The following is a 15,358-nucleotide window of genomic DNA, read 5'->3' as shown; positions in this document are numbered from 1 at the left end:
ATCATTTAATCTTTTTACTTGAGTAGTTTACACACCACAGTGTTACAATATTCCATGTTTTCTGTGTGCTTACCATTATCAGTGAGTTCCATACCTTCAGATGAGTTCTTATTGGTCATTAATGCCTGTTTCTTTCAGATTGAAGAACTCTCATTCGCATTTCTTGTAGGACAGGTCTGGTGTTTAGCATTTCTTATAGGACAGGTCTCAGCTTTTGTTTGTCTGGGAAAGCACTTAGTGCTTCTTCATGCTTGAGAGATATTTTACTCGGTATACTATTCTAGGGTAAAAGTCTTTCTCCTTCAACACTTTAGATGTGTCGTAACCCTCTTTCCTGGCCTGTAATGTTTGCACTGAAAAGTCTGCTGCCAGATATATTGTAGTTCGATTGTATGTTACGTATTTCTTTTCTCCTGCTGCCTTAGGATCCTTTCTTTATCCTTGACTTTTGGGAGTTTATTAAATGACTTAAGGTAACCTTTTTGAGTTAAATAGGCTTGGTGTTCTATAACCTTCTTGTGCTTTAATGATTGATATCGTTCTCTAGGTTTGGGACATTCTCTAATATTATCCCTTTGAATAAACTTTCTACCTCTATCTCTGTCTCTGCTTCCTCTTTAAGGCCAACAACTCCTAGATTTGCTTTTTTGAGGCTATCTTGCAGGCATGTTTCATTGTTTTTTTTTTTTTTTTTCTTTTGTTTCCTCTAACTGTATTTTCAAATGGCCTGTCTTTAAGCTCATTAATTCTTTCTTTTGCATGATCAGTACTCCTATTAAGAGACTGGTGCTTTCTTCAGTCATTCTTCTGTATGTCAGTTACATTTTTAAACTCCTGAATTTCTGCTTGATTCTTTTTAATTATTTCAATCTCTTTGTTAAATTTATCTAATAGAATTCTGAAATATTCTCTGTGTCATCTTCAATTTCATTGAGTTTCCTCAAAACAGCTATTTTGAATTCTCTGTTTGAAAGGTCACATACCTCTCTTTCTCCAGGATTGGTCCCTGGTACCTTGGTTTTTTATTGTAGTTTTGTTTTGTGTTTTGTTTTTTGTTTTTTTTGTGTGTGTGAGGTCATGTTTTCCTGGATAGTCTTGATGCTTGTGGATTTTCATTATTGTCTACTCTTTGGGCATTGAAGAGTTAGGTATTTATTGCAGTATTTACAGTTTGGGCTTGTTTGTGCCCGTCCTTCTTAGGAAGGCTTTTCAGGTCTATTCGTCCATTCTCTCATTGCAATAAAGAACTACCTGACACTGTGTAATTTATAAGGAAAAGAGGTTTAATTGCAGGCTGTACAGGAAGCATGGCTGGGGAGGCCTCAGGAAACTTACAATCATGGTGGAAGGCAAAAGTGAAGCAGCACATTCTACATGACTGGAGCAGGATAAAGAGGGCAAAGGGGGAGGAGCTACACACTTTTAAACAACTGGATCTCATGAGAACTCACTCATTATCAGGAGAACAGCAAGAGGGAAATCTGCCCCCATAATCCAATCACCTCCAACCAGGCCACTCCTTCAACATTGGGGATTAAAATTTGACATGAGACTTGGGCAGGGACACAGATCTAAACCATATCATTCCACCCTGGGTCCCTGTGAAATCTCATGTTCTTCTCACATTGCAAAATATATTCATCCCTTCTCAACAGTCCCTGAAGTCTTAACTCATTTCAGCACTAACTCAAAAGTCCACAGTCCAAAGTCTCATCTGACATAAGGCAAGTCCCTTCTGCCCATGAGCCTCTTAAGTAAAAAACAAGTTAGTTACTTACAAGATACAATGGGGGTACAGCCATTGGTTAAATACACCCATTCCTAATGGGAAAAAATTGGCCAAAACAAAGGAGCTATAAACTTCATGCAAGTCTGAAACCCAGCAGAGCAGTTATTACATCTTACAACTCCAAAATAATCTCCTTTGACTCCATGTCTCATATCCAGGCCACAGTGATACAAGGGGTGGGTTCCCAAGGGCTTGGACACCATGTATTTGAAGAGACTTGTGTCCCAAGCCCAGTAACAATGTGATTTTAACAGAGTCATAGAGGTACCACCTTTCTGTTCCTGGTAAGATCCCGAAAAATTCCCTGGATTACTAGGCAGGGACTCTTGTTCTCTTCCCTTACATTTTCCCAATCTCTCTCTCTCTCTCTCTCTCTCTCTCTCTCTCTCTCTCTCTCTCTCTCTCCCTCCCTCCCCTACACCGCCTGCAGCTGGCATCACTGGGACTGCTCAGGGTCAGACCTGAAGCCAGCACAGTACTGGGTCTCCCCCAAGTCTTGCTGTAACCACCACCTGGCTATCACCTATGCTCATTCAAGACCCTAGGGGGTCTACAGTAAGCAGGTTGTGAAGCTAGCCAGGTTTGTGTTCTTCTCTTCAGAGCAGCTAGTTCCCCCAGGCCCCAGGTGGGTCCAGCGATGCTATCTGGAAGCCAGGGATTGGATTCAAAAATCTTAGACATCTACCAGGTATTCTATTCTTCTGTGGCTAAGCTGGCACTCAAACCACAAGACAAAGTCCTTCCCACTCTTCCCTTCACTTTACACAGGCAGAGGAGCCTCTCCCCATGGCTGCCACCACCCTGGCCCATGGGGGTTTCTGCTAGGCCACTGCTAATGTTCACTCAAAACCCAAGGGCTCTGTGTCAGCTTGTGGTGAATACTACCAGGCCTGGGACTCACCCTTCAGAATAGTGGGCTCCCCATGGCTGAAAGTATGTCCAGAAATATCTAGACCTGGCCTTGGGGACCCCAAGAGCCTGCTTAGCGCACTACCCTACCGTGCCTGAGCTGATACCAGAAGCTAACACATCTGAGAGTCTTACCCAAGGCTCACAGCATACTACCTGAGTATCATTGTTGGTTATTTAGAGCCCAAGGGCTCTTTAGTCAGCAGAAAATGAATCCTTCCAAGACTGGATTTTTCCCTTCAAGGCAGTAGTTTCCCTTCTGGACCAGGGTGAGTCTAGAAATGTTATCTGGGACTAGGACCTGGGATGGGATTCATGACCCTACCCAGTGTCCTATCCTACTGTGGCTAAGCTTGTATTCAAGATGCAAGACAAAGTCCTTTTTACTCTTCTCTCTCCCCTCCACAAGCTGAAGGAAGGAGTCACTTTTGTTGCTGTGAACTGTGCTGCCCAGGGTTGGGGGAGGGGTGGGTGATATGGTTGGCTCTGTGTCCCCACTCAAATCTCATCTTGAATTGTAATCCCCATAATCCCCATGTGTCAAGGGCTGGACCAGGTGGAGGTAATTGAATCATGGGGCTGGTTCCTTCCATGCGGTTCTCATGATAATGAGTGAGTCTTATGAGATCTGATGGTTTTATAAGTGCCTGGCATTTCTCCTGCTTACACTTCTCCTTCCTGCTGCCTTGTGAAGAAGGTACCTTGCTTCCTCTTTGCCTTCCACTATGATTGTAAGTTTCCTGAGGCCTCTCCAGCCATGCTGAACGGTGAGTCAGTTAAACCACTTTCCTTTATAAATTACCCAGTCTTGGGTATGTTTTTATTAGCAGCATGAGAACAGACTAATACATTGGGTGTAAGTACTCCCCCAACTGCTCTTTCTGGTATCTAATGTTTCAGCCCAGTCCACTGGCTGTAAGCTCAGCATAACATCAGGACTTGCCTAAGAATTGTAATCCTTGTATCCAAACTGACTTTCAAGTTTGCTTAGCACTGTAGAGCACTTTAGCCCATAGTGGCGAGGCTTGCTGAGAAACTCCAGTTCCAACTGTTGGAATGGGTGCTTTCCCTCTAAAAGCCAGGAACTCTTCCCATCCTCTTCCCAACTCCCTCTTTAACCAAGAGTTGATATGTTCATTGAAGACATGATAAGAGCACAGATCATTACATTAGACTTCCATGATCATGTTCAGTGGATGTTTATGAAATGCTTATTACATGAGAGTACTATTTTTGGTTTTGCATATACCAAGAACTATAGTCACTGACCTCAAGGAGCCATGTGTAAGTAGAGAAAAAGCATCTCCGCTTCTAAAAGATAATAGTATTATCGTGTAACATACATTAATGCCAAGTGAATCACAGAGATAAGTGCTATTATAAGAGTTTGGTCATTGCAAGCTGGAGTAATCAGAACCACTCATGGAAAACAGAGAAATAGAAATGGCTCTTGCTTATTTTTAATCATAGCAAGATCCTACCTTAGGTACTTTCCACCTGGGACATTCTTTTCTTCGACTTCATGTTTCACACTTTCTCTCTTCAGTTTTCAACTCAAAGGTGATCTTAAAGTAGCTTCCCTTAACTACCATAATGAACATAATCCCCTTCCCCACTACAGCAAATATTTTCCTCTTAGTATCTACAGTTCAGTGATTTGTTTATTGTCTTTCTCATGATATAAAATTTATGAAGACAGGAATTTTCTGTCTTATTATTTTCTATCCATTGCCCAAAACATTATCTAGCATTTAGTAGATATTCAATAAATATTTGTTAAATAAGTGGGACTTGTTAATCAAGTAGAACATACCCGAGAGGGCAGAGTAGCCATTCTAGGCCATGTCAGTGGCTTGAAAAACAATTGCTCCTCTAGAGAGTTATTTTCAATCATGGTCTTTAGATGGCTTTTTCTTCTCTACATGGAAATTTCAGTAACAAGAGAAAAATCTAAAAATTGGTACAAAGAAGGAAAATGAAGGTATAATTTACTAAGATTGATGAAAACTTTCTAAAAATGATATCTTGGCAACCAGTTTGCTCAGATTTCTCCTCAGCTGTTGCCAGTATATCTCACTTACGCTTGACAGATAGGTATCTGCTAGTCTTCTCTTCCTCTGTAAGGGCTCTGCCATCAAGCCTGAGTGGACAAGACTCCACAAAGTTGCCAAAATGTCACTGAAGGAACCACAAACCTGAGGGCTCTTCATGCATTGTTAGCATCAGTGCTGCCTGGTCTATGCCAGGAGATCATCCCTGGCTTAGTTCTTTGGGGTAGCAGAATTGTGCTTTTCTTCCTTTGAGACAGGAAGTAGACAGGATATTCTCACTTAGTGCTCCATATTGTTAAACTCATCAAAGGCGCACTTTATGGTTGACTACAATAAGAGGCAGCAACCACAGTGAGACTACACACCAACACATCTTTGACAGAATTTTACAAAAAACTATTTTGAAAAACATTTGTTTTAATAGTATATGTTTTTTTCATTAAGCAATTAATACATGCTCATTACAGCAAATTTCAAACTACAGAAATGTAGGCGAAAAGACAGTATATCACCCATAGTTTCATCCTCTAGAGTATTCCAACTTTTATGTGTGTGTGTATGTGTGTGTGTATATGTATTTTTTTTTTTTTTTTTTTTTTTTTTGAGATGGAGTCTTGCTCTGTCGCCCAGGCTGGAGTGCAGTGGCGCAATCTCTGCTCACTGCAAGCTCTACCTCCCGGGTTCACGCCATTCTCCTGCCTCAGCCTCCAGAGGTAGCTGGGACTGTAGGCACCCGCCACCACATCCGGCTAATTTTTTGTATTTTTAGTAGAGATGGGGTTTCACAGTGTGAGCCAGGATGGTCTCAATCTCCTGACCTCATTATCTGCCCACCTTAGCCTCGCGAAGTGCTGGGATTACAGGCTTGAGCCACCGCGCCTGGCCTTATGTCTATATTTTAAATAAATTTCACACAAAATATCAGTGTGTAAACATGACAGTAATAAAACATTTTAAAGATCACTCTCAATTCCTTGCTCTAATGTATCTACTATTATTTAACTTTATTCTTTTCTAATCTTGGTTCACATGCAAATTGCTACTGACGTACAGATTTTAATGTTTTTATCATTTGGCATAGTAAGAATAACCTATCTGCTACTGCATAGATAAGCCCAGGGGTGAAGCCAATTTATCCAAAATATAATTTTCATCTTCAGTTAGAGTATTCCTTATGTCCTCAATTCTGTTACTATCAATTCTAGTCTTTGATGTAGACATGTTTTTAAGTTTGTTTTTTTAAAATAAAAGGCTATTAACAAGTGTCTGGTGATTTTCCAGTTCTATAAATATATCAGTTGGGCTAAATATATGATAATTGGGTTTAGTTTTGTCTTATGAAGTTTCTTCTTTCTTATCTCATTTTCTTTGGCATCTTTTGGACATGTGCAAGGCTTCCTTTGGACACATACAAGCCTTCTTTTTCCTTCTAGAATAAATTTAAAATAAAGTATGGTGTAAGCAAAGTTTTTTTTAATTTACTTTGATTTTTAAATGAGTAAGTTCTTGATGAAGTTTTCTGTTACCATTTTCTTATTTTAAAAAAAGTAAAGAAACTGACTTCCCCTAAAACTGTTGCTTTAATTCTAAGGCATTATCAGGTACTCATATTTTGACATATCAGAATATTTGACATATCAGAATATAAAAAGAGTCATTTAAAATGTTAAAAGTTTGACCAGGCATGGTGGGTCACACCTGTAATCCCAGCACTTTGGGAGGCCAAGGCGGGTGGATCAACTGAGATCAGGAGTTCGAGACCAGCCTGACAAATCCCATCTCTACTAAAAATACAAAATTAGCCAGGTGTGATGAGGCATGCTTGTAATCCCAGCTATTTGGGAGGCTGAGGCAAGAGAATCGCTCAAACCCGGGAGGCAGAGGTTGCAGTGAGTTGAGATTGTGCCATTGCACTCCAGCCTTGGCAACAAGAGTGAAAATCCATCTCAAAAAAAAAAAGTTAAAGCTTTATATATTAGGTAAGGAAAAATGAGAAGTGAATTGCTATCTTTGGAGTAAAATATTTCATAAATACAACTGACATAGTGTACTGATAGTATTTTTAAAAATTTGGAGCATTTAGAATCTAGAGTTTATAAGATTATTAGGAAGTTCTAATGAAGAAAATTAAAATATATTTAAATTTTTCTGCCTCTTTTTTTATGGAGAAGCTGAGATCACAATAACACATTAACGAAGAGAAACTATAAAAATTGGATAATTTTTTTAAGCCAGCTAATTGAAAGCATTAGAAAGTAATTAACAGAGCTATGACTTTAGGAGCCAAAGTTCCAGAGATAATGCAAGTGCTTTAAGATAAAGTCTATACTGTAATGGCTGGGCATGGTGGCTCATGCCTGTAATCCCAGCACTTTGGGAACCCAAGGTGGGCGGATCACAAGGTCATTAGTTCGAGACCAGCCTGATCAACATGGTGAAACCCCATCTCTACTAAAAATACAAAACTTAGACAGGCATGGTGGCGCATGGCTGTAATCCCAGCTACTCAGGAGGTTGAGGCAGAGGTTGCAGTGAGCCAAGATCGCGCCACTGTACTCCAGGCTGGGCGACCGAATGAGACTCCATCTCAAAAAAAAAAAAAAAAAAAAAAAAAAGTCTATATACTGTAGGTTGCTTTTTCTCCTTAATGCATTTTCATATTCAAGGCTCAGGGCACAGATGCTGAAAAGAAAGCAACTACGTATTACTTGAGGAAGAATTGGATTAAGGAGAAAAAAAAATGGAGTTCATGGTGAATAAGATATTCAGAACCTAAGGTGCTAATGTTCCAAAGGCAAAAGAACCACAGAGAAGTGAGAGTGACATTCTTCATGCGTTTCCCCCTTGAAGCATTTGCCATTTCCTAAGCTGTACCTGTGCCAGGCAAGTAGCCAGAAAACAGTTGCTAAGAGGTGAAAAGTCAAAGCTGAGATTTAGGCTTCATTGTCACCCTGGAGAGAAAACTGGAGTTCAGGTTCATAAATGCCAGACATTCCATTAAGACCCTGAAAGTTTCACGGTTATGGACAAACCAGAGAAAGGACAGGCTTGATTGGATCAAGGTGATTTGCTCATGTTCTACCTGCCTGCTAAAGAAGAACAAATATCTTTAGAGGAAGATAGTCATAATCCAGATTTTCCTCAATTTTTTACTAGGTGATGACTTGCATTCAACAACAAAAAATTACTAAGCATGTTAAGAAAAAGAACTAAACTGAAAACTAAGAGAAACAACAGATAACAAGACCCAGAGATATTCCAAACATTGGAGTTATGAGAAAAAAAAGTCTAAAATAACTGTGACTAATATATTTAAGAAGACAGATGAAAAGATAGAAGTTTTTAAAAATAATAAAATTTAAATCAAAAAATAAAAAGTATAATATTTAAGAGGTGAGTTTACCAATACATTAGACACATTAGAAGAGATGATTAGTGAATGGGAAGATATGGCAGTAGAAAACATCCAGGCTAAAGCTTAGAGAATAAAAAAAAAAAGGAAAATGCAAAAAATGAGTAACAGTGAAAGTGTTAACCTAAATGTAACTGTATCAACAGACGAAAAGGAAAGAGAATGGGTCAGTAACCTCATTTGAAGATATATTAACTACGAATTTTCCCAACTGACTGAAAATCAAGTCAGAGACTGGATAAACAATTCAAATGACAAGTAGCATTTGAGGAAGAAGCCACAGTCTCCACCACCATACTCAGCAACATCACAGATAAACCTCTGGAAAAATAAGACCTCTTGAAGTATTTCAGATTCTAAAGGAACAACAATTAAATTGACAGTTAATTTTCCATGAGAAAAAAGATAGTACAATGGTGTCTTTAAATGCTGAAAGATAATAACTGCCAATTTAGAATTCTATTTCCAGTAAATATATCCCTCAAAAATGAGGATGGATCAATGCCTCTTAGACAAACATATAAACTAAATTTATTGCCCATAGAACCACATTAAAAATACACCTAGAGAGCTATTCAGATAGGAAAAAAAAAGAATGTGCTCAAATGGAAGCATATGAATGTAGGAAGGAATGAAGAGCACCTGAAGGGGAAAACAAAGAAGTGAACCTACATTAACATAGAATGCTTAAAGCAACAACAAAAACACCTAAGGAGGTTTAAAATAAATGTTAATTAAAATCTGTGAATAAAGTAAAAAAGTAGGGGTCATAAATGATTTTAAATGTTCTAGATTCTTTCATTCTCAGGACATGGTAAAAGTACTAACTCAATATAGATCCAATAAGTCAGTATGCATGTTACCTTCAGGGAAACTGCCTAAAATAATAAAAAGAGACTATATTACTATAAGGCTATTAGAAGAAAAAATATAATAATAAAATAGTTACACCAGAAGAAGTCGAGAAAGAACAACAAAAAGATCAACAAAGACAAATATAAAATACATAATAATATAGTAGATTTAAATGCAAATACACTCATGTGTCACTAAGTGATGGAGAAACATATTCTGAGAAATGTGTGATTAGGTGATTTTATTGTGTAAATGTTATAGAGTCAAACTTAGATGGTATAACCTACTACATACCTAAGCTATATAGCGTTGCCTATTGCTCCTAAGCTACAAACTTGTATGGCGTGTTATGTACTGAATACTGTAGGCAATTATAACACAATGGTAAGTATTTGTCTATTTAAACACTTGTAAACATAGAAAAGGTACAGTAAAAATACGATATTATAATCTTATGGCACCATTGTTGTATATGCAGTCCATCATTGACTGAAACATCATTATGTGGCACATGACTACATATTAGTAGTTCAATTAAATAACAATGGCCTAAAATTTCCGATTGAAAGATAAGAATTGTCAGCTCAGATTATAAAAATAAAAACAAGCAAAAACAAATTTTATTGTGAAGAGAAACATCTTTAATATAAAAATATGGAAATATTGGAATTAAAAGTATGGAAAAAGTTCTATGTAAACAACTAGCCTAAATAAGCTTGAGATAGCTACACAGGAGATAGACCTATCTTCAATTTGGGAACATGTAATAACAAAGTGTCATTAAAAGTCACATAATTAAAAGGAGAAATAGAAGAATTCATAATTATCATGAGATATTTCACATACCACTTATCCCCATGTGACATGATTTCAAGTCTTTTAACCATCCTGGTTCTCTAGTTGGTCAATAAACTCGTAAGATGTGACACTTCCTCATCTGCCTTCTACTTGTTCTCATTGATAACCAAATCGAAGTGGTTTGCTCATGATTCACCAAATAGCCTCTTCCATTAAGATTTTTAGAGCCTATATTATTTTGAAATTTTGAAGTTATTTAATCCTGATACTCCAATTCTTAGGATGTTTTCTTCTTCTAAGTGTATTCTAACGGAGTCATTGTTTCCATCATCTTCTCCATCAGTTGTCTACTCACACCCAAAGAGATAAATTCAGTTATCGGGTTCATGAATGAAGAGTAGATAATCACCTGTGACCAGTGTACCATTCATATATAAAGTACTGTGTACTGAGCATAGCATGCAAGAATTGTGATGGGCTAATTCTCAGAGCTCTTTTAGTCTGTGACAAAACGGGCAAGTCAAGATGATGACAAAAGATAGGACTAGCCAGACCTAGGATTGGGTATACTGACCTCACTATGAAGCTATCTCCAGGTACCCAGTATTTACACAGCTAAGATTTTTTAATGAGAAAATAAGAGTATACAGAAGAAATGTATATAGGATAACTAGTCTCATTAGTAAAAAAAGAGAAAACTTCCTCAACAGCTAGCTACAGTGAAATTTTGCCTCCAGCCAAGATAGAGTAACAGGGCTGAATTTACCCTCCTGCCCAATAAAACAAAACAACAAATAGACAAAAATATATTAAACAGTAGGATATTTCTAGAATATTGAACTGTAAGCAATATTGAACTATAAGAACAATGATCCCTGACAGATGAGAAACAAATAAGGTAAACTATAATTTGCCCATCTTTCTGCATAATTTCCAAGCTGTGCTGTGTAGGAAGAGGAAGCCTAGATAGGGCCTGTTAAACTCCCTGCTTGCGTGAATGGAGCTTGTAGTTCACTGTAACCTGAGGTCCTGTATATCTTTTTTGATGAGGTGTCTGTTCAGGTCTTTTGCCTGTTTTCAAATTGGGGTTTTTATTGTTGACTTTTAAGGGTTCTTTGTATATTTCTGCTAACAGTCCTTTATCAGATCAGTTGTTTGCAAATATTTTTTCCCAGTGCGTGACCTTGTCTTCTCATTCCCTTGACAGTGATTTTCACAGAGCAGATGTTTTTAATTTCAATAAAGTCCAGTTTATCAATTATTTCTTTAATGGAACATGCCTTTGGTGATATATCTAAAAAGTTATCGCCACACCCAAAGTCATCCAGATTTTCTCCTATGTTATCACCTAGGAGTTTTATACTTTTGCATTTTATGTTTAGATCTGTGATGTATTTGGGGTTAATTTTTTTTTTTTTTTTTTTTTGAAACGGAGTCTCCTTCTGTCACTCAGGCTGGAGTGCAATGGCGCGATCTCGGCTCAATGCAACCTCCACCTCCCAGGTTCAAGCGATTCTCCTGCCTCAGCCTCCTGAGCAGCTAGGATTGCAGGCACCAGCCACCACACTCGGCTAATTTTTGTATTTTTAGTAGAAATGGGGTTTCACCATGTTAGCCAGGCTGGTCTCGAACTCCTGACCTCAGGTGATCCACCCACCCCAGCCTCCCAAACTGCTAGGAGTACAGGCGTGCATTACTGCGCCCAGCCTTTGGGTTAATTTTTATGAAGGGCATAAGATCTATGTCTAGAATCCTTTTTTTTCAGGTGATGTCCAGTTCTCCAAGTACCATTTGTTGAAAAAACCATAACAACATTTTAACAAATTGAGTGCAACAGCGTATAAAAAGGATAATGCATCATGATCAAATCAGGGTTATCCCAGAAATGCAAAGCTGAGTTAGCATTTTAAAATCAATCAAAGGGGCCAGGCACAGTGGCTCATGCTTGTAATCCCAGTATTTTGGGAGGCAGAGGCAGGTGGATCACTTGAGGTCAGGAGTCCGAAATCAGCTTGGCCAACATGGTGAAACCCTGTCTCTACTAAAAATACAACAACAAAAAAATTATCTGGGCATGGTGGCATGTGTGCCTGTAATCCCAGCTACTTGGGAGGTTGAGGTATGAGAATCACTTCAACCTGGGAGGCAGAAGTTGCAGTGAGCCAAGATTGCACCACCGCACTCCAGACTGGGCGACAGAGTGAGACTCTGTCTTCAAATAAATAAATAATCAATCAATTAGAACAATTCATCATATCAACAGACTAAACAAGAAAAGCTATATGATCATCTTAGCAAATGCAAAAAAAAGCATTTGATAAAAGCCCAACTCAATTCCTGATAAAAACAACACTCAGCACCCTAGAAATACAAGGGAATTTACTCAGTCTCATAAAGGCTGTAAGTATTAGAAATGCAAAATCTCAGACTTCACTCCAGACCCACTGAATCAGAATCTGAGTTCTAACAAGATCCCCAGTGAGTTGATGCACATTAAAACTCGAGCAGCATTAGAACAGTGTTTCACAGCCTTGGGCCCATTTTAACATCGCTTGGGAAGGTTTTGAATATCCTTCCTAATACTTAGTAGTAACAAACCGAGGGCAGGCGCAATGGCTCTTGCCTGTAATCCCAGCACTTTGGGAGGCCAAGGCGGGCAGATCACGAGATCAAGAGATCGAGACCATCCTGGCTAACACGGTAAAACTCCATCTCTACTAAAAATACAAAAAATTAGCTGGGTGTGGTGGCAGGTGCCTGTAGTTCCAGCTACTTGGGAGGCTGAGGCAGGAGAATGGCGTGAACCTGGGAGGTGGAGCTTGCAGTGAGCTGAGATCGCGCCACTGCATTCCAGCCTGGGCGACAGTGTGAGACTCCGTCTCAAAAAACAAAACAAACAAAAAAATTGAAATTCTCCCACTATGATCAGGAACAAGCCAAGGATGCCCACTCTTACCACTGCTATTTAACATTGTATTGGGTAGTCTAACCAGTGAAATAAGGTAAGAGAAAACAAATGAAAGGCATCCAGTTTGAAAAGGTAGAATTAAAATCCTCTTTATCCACAGATGACATTGTCTTCTTTGTAGGAAATCTTATATAGTCTACAAATTAACTGTGTGCTTAGCAAGTTTGAGGATACAAGATCACTACATGAAAACCTATTTCTATATAGTAGCAAAGAAAAATTAGAAATGAAAATTTAAAAGCAGTATGTTTACAAGAACATCAAACATATGAAATACTTGGGAATAAATCCAACAAAAAATGTGTAAGACCTCTATATTAAAAACAACAAATATTGCGGAAAGAAATTAAAAAGACCTAAACATATGAAAAGAAATGCTATGTTCATGGATTGAAACACTCAATATTACTAAAATATCAATTCCCCCCAAATTGATCTCTAAATTTAACACAATCTCAGTTAAAATTTCAGCAGGCTTTCTTTTTGTAGAAGTTAAACAAGTTGATTCTAAAGTTCATTTGGAAATTCAAAGAACCTAGACTAACCAAAACAAAATTGAAAATGAAGAACAGGCCAGGTGCGGTGGCTCACACCTGTAATCCCAGGACTTTGGGAGACCAAGGGTCAGGAGATCAAGACCATCCTGGCTAACGTGGTGAAACCCCTCTACTAAAAATACAAAAAATTAGCTGGGCATGGTGGCGGGCACCTGTAGTCCCAGCTACTCAGTCCCAAGAGGGGGACTGAGAATGGCGTGAACCCGGGAGGTGGAGCTTGCAGTGAGCCGAGATCGCACCACTGCACTCCAACCTGGGCAACAGAGTGAGAATCCCTCTCAAAAAAAAAAAAGAAAGAAAGAAAAAAGAATAACAAGACTGGAGAACTCCCACTACCTGACTTCTATACTAAATTTAAAACTGTAGTAACCAAGCCAGTGAAGTAGTGTGTCTAGATAGGAAAACATTAATAACAACAGAATAGAGAGTCCGTAAATAAACCTATACATATGTAAATAGCTGATTTTTGACAACATTTCAAGAGAATTCAGTGGAGAACCGATGGTCTTTCCAACAACTACTGAAACAGTTGAATGTCCATATGAAAATACACTTTGACCTATACCTTGCACATGATGATAGAGCTTAATGTAAAATTTAAAACTATCATAATTTTAGAAGTAAACATAGAAGAAAATTACTGTGAACTTGGGTTAGGCAAAGCGTTTTTAGATACAATATCCAAAGTACAATCCACAAAAGGAGAAATTGATATATTCAACTTCATCCAAAGTAAGAACTTGTGCTCTTCAAAAAGCAACGTTAAGAGAATTAAAAGACAAACCATAGACTGAGAGAAAATATTTGAAAGTCAAATTACATTTATCCAGTATGTCCAGAGAACTTTCAAAATGTAATAATAGGAAAACAACTCAACGAAAAATGGACGAAACGTTAGAACAGACACTTAACCAGAGATTCCAAATAAGTACATGAAAGGACCCTCAACATTATTAGGAAAATGTGACTTAAAACCACAGTGAGATACCACTATACATTTATTGGAATGTCTAAAATTAAAAAGACTGAACAGAACAAGTGTTGATGCATATGTGGAGCATAAGGAACTCTCCCATCCTGCTTTCAGAACTATAAAATGCCACTTTGGGAAATAATTGAGGGTTTTCTTAAAAACTTTAACATATACCTTGCATATGACGCAGACATTACACTCCTAGGTATTCATCCCAGAGAAATGAAATTCATAAAAGGGTTGTATATGAATATTCATAAAAGCGTTATTTGTATGACCCCTAAACTGGAAATAACCTAACTATCCCTCACCAGGTGGGTGCAAAATAGTTTTAAAAAATGAACATTTGATACATGAAACAATTTGGATAAATTTCAAGATAACTGTGTTGATTGAAAGAGGCCAGACTAAAAAAAGTATATACTGTATTACTTCATTTGTATAAAATTCTAGAAAATGCAAACTTACCCATACTGAGAGAAAGCAGACTGATGGTTACCTGGGAACAGGGAGGGCACAGGGAGGAACAGGACAGAGTTATTATGAAAAAGTACAACGAAAAATTGGGGAGGAGGTGACAGATATGTTCATTATCTTGGTTGTGATGGTTTCATGAGTGTATACATATGTCAACACTTACCAAATTATACACTTTAAATATGTGCAGTTTACTGTATGTCAATTATACCTCCAGTTGCTAAGAAAAGCGAGCACCGAATTTCACATAGCAGCATGATCATTACATCCTAAGGTGGTATTTACTCAAATGGAGCAGATGCTAGTACAAATTCCCATCCAGAACCACCACCCAGCTGGTTGGATCTGGGCCCCTCTAGTTTTCTACTGATCCTATCCCCCAAAGAAGCCTTGAGTTTGGGTCTTTCGCCACATTCTGTTCTGTTGATATTCATAGATTGACCCTAGAAGTGGCAATCACCCCATTTCTATCATTGCTAAAACTGTGCTCCCACTGAAAAAAATGTAATATTAACTCCCAGGAGGCACAAATTGAGAGGGACAGTCATTCACATGGAGGGGAGGGTAAT

The sequence above is a fragment of the Piliocolobus tephrosceles genome, unplaced genomic scaffold (assembly GCF_002776525.5).
Source record: "Piliocolobus tephrosceles isolate RC106 unplaced genomic scaffold, ASM277652v3 unscaffolded_19, whole genome shotgun sequence".
NCBI lineage: Eukaryota > Metazoa > Chordata > Mammalia > Primates > Cercopithecidae > Piliocolobus > Piliocolobus tephrosceles.
The sequence above is the reverse complement of the archived record's forward strand: the minus strand, read 5'-3'. Positions refer to the sequence as shown.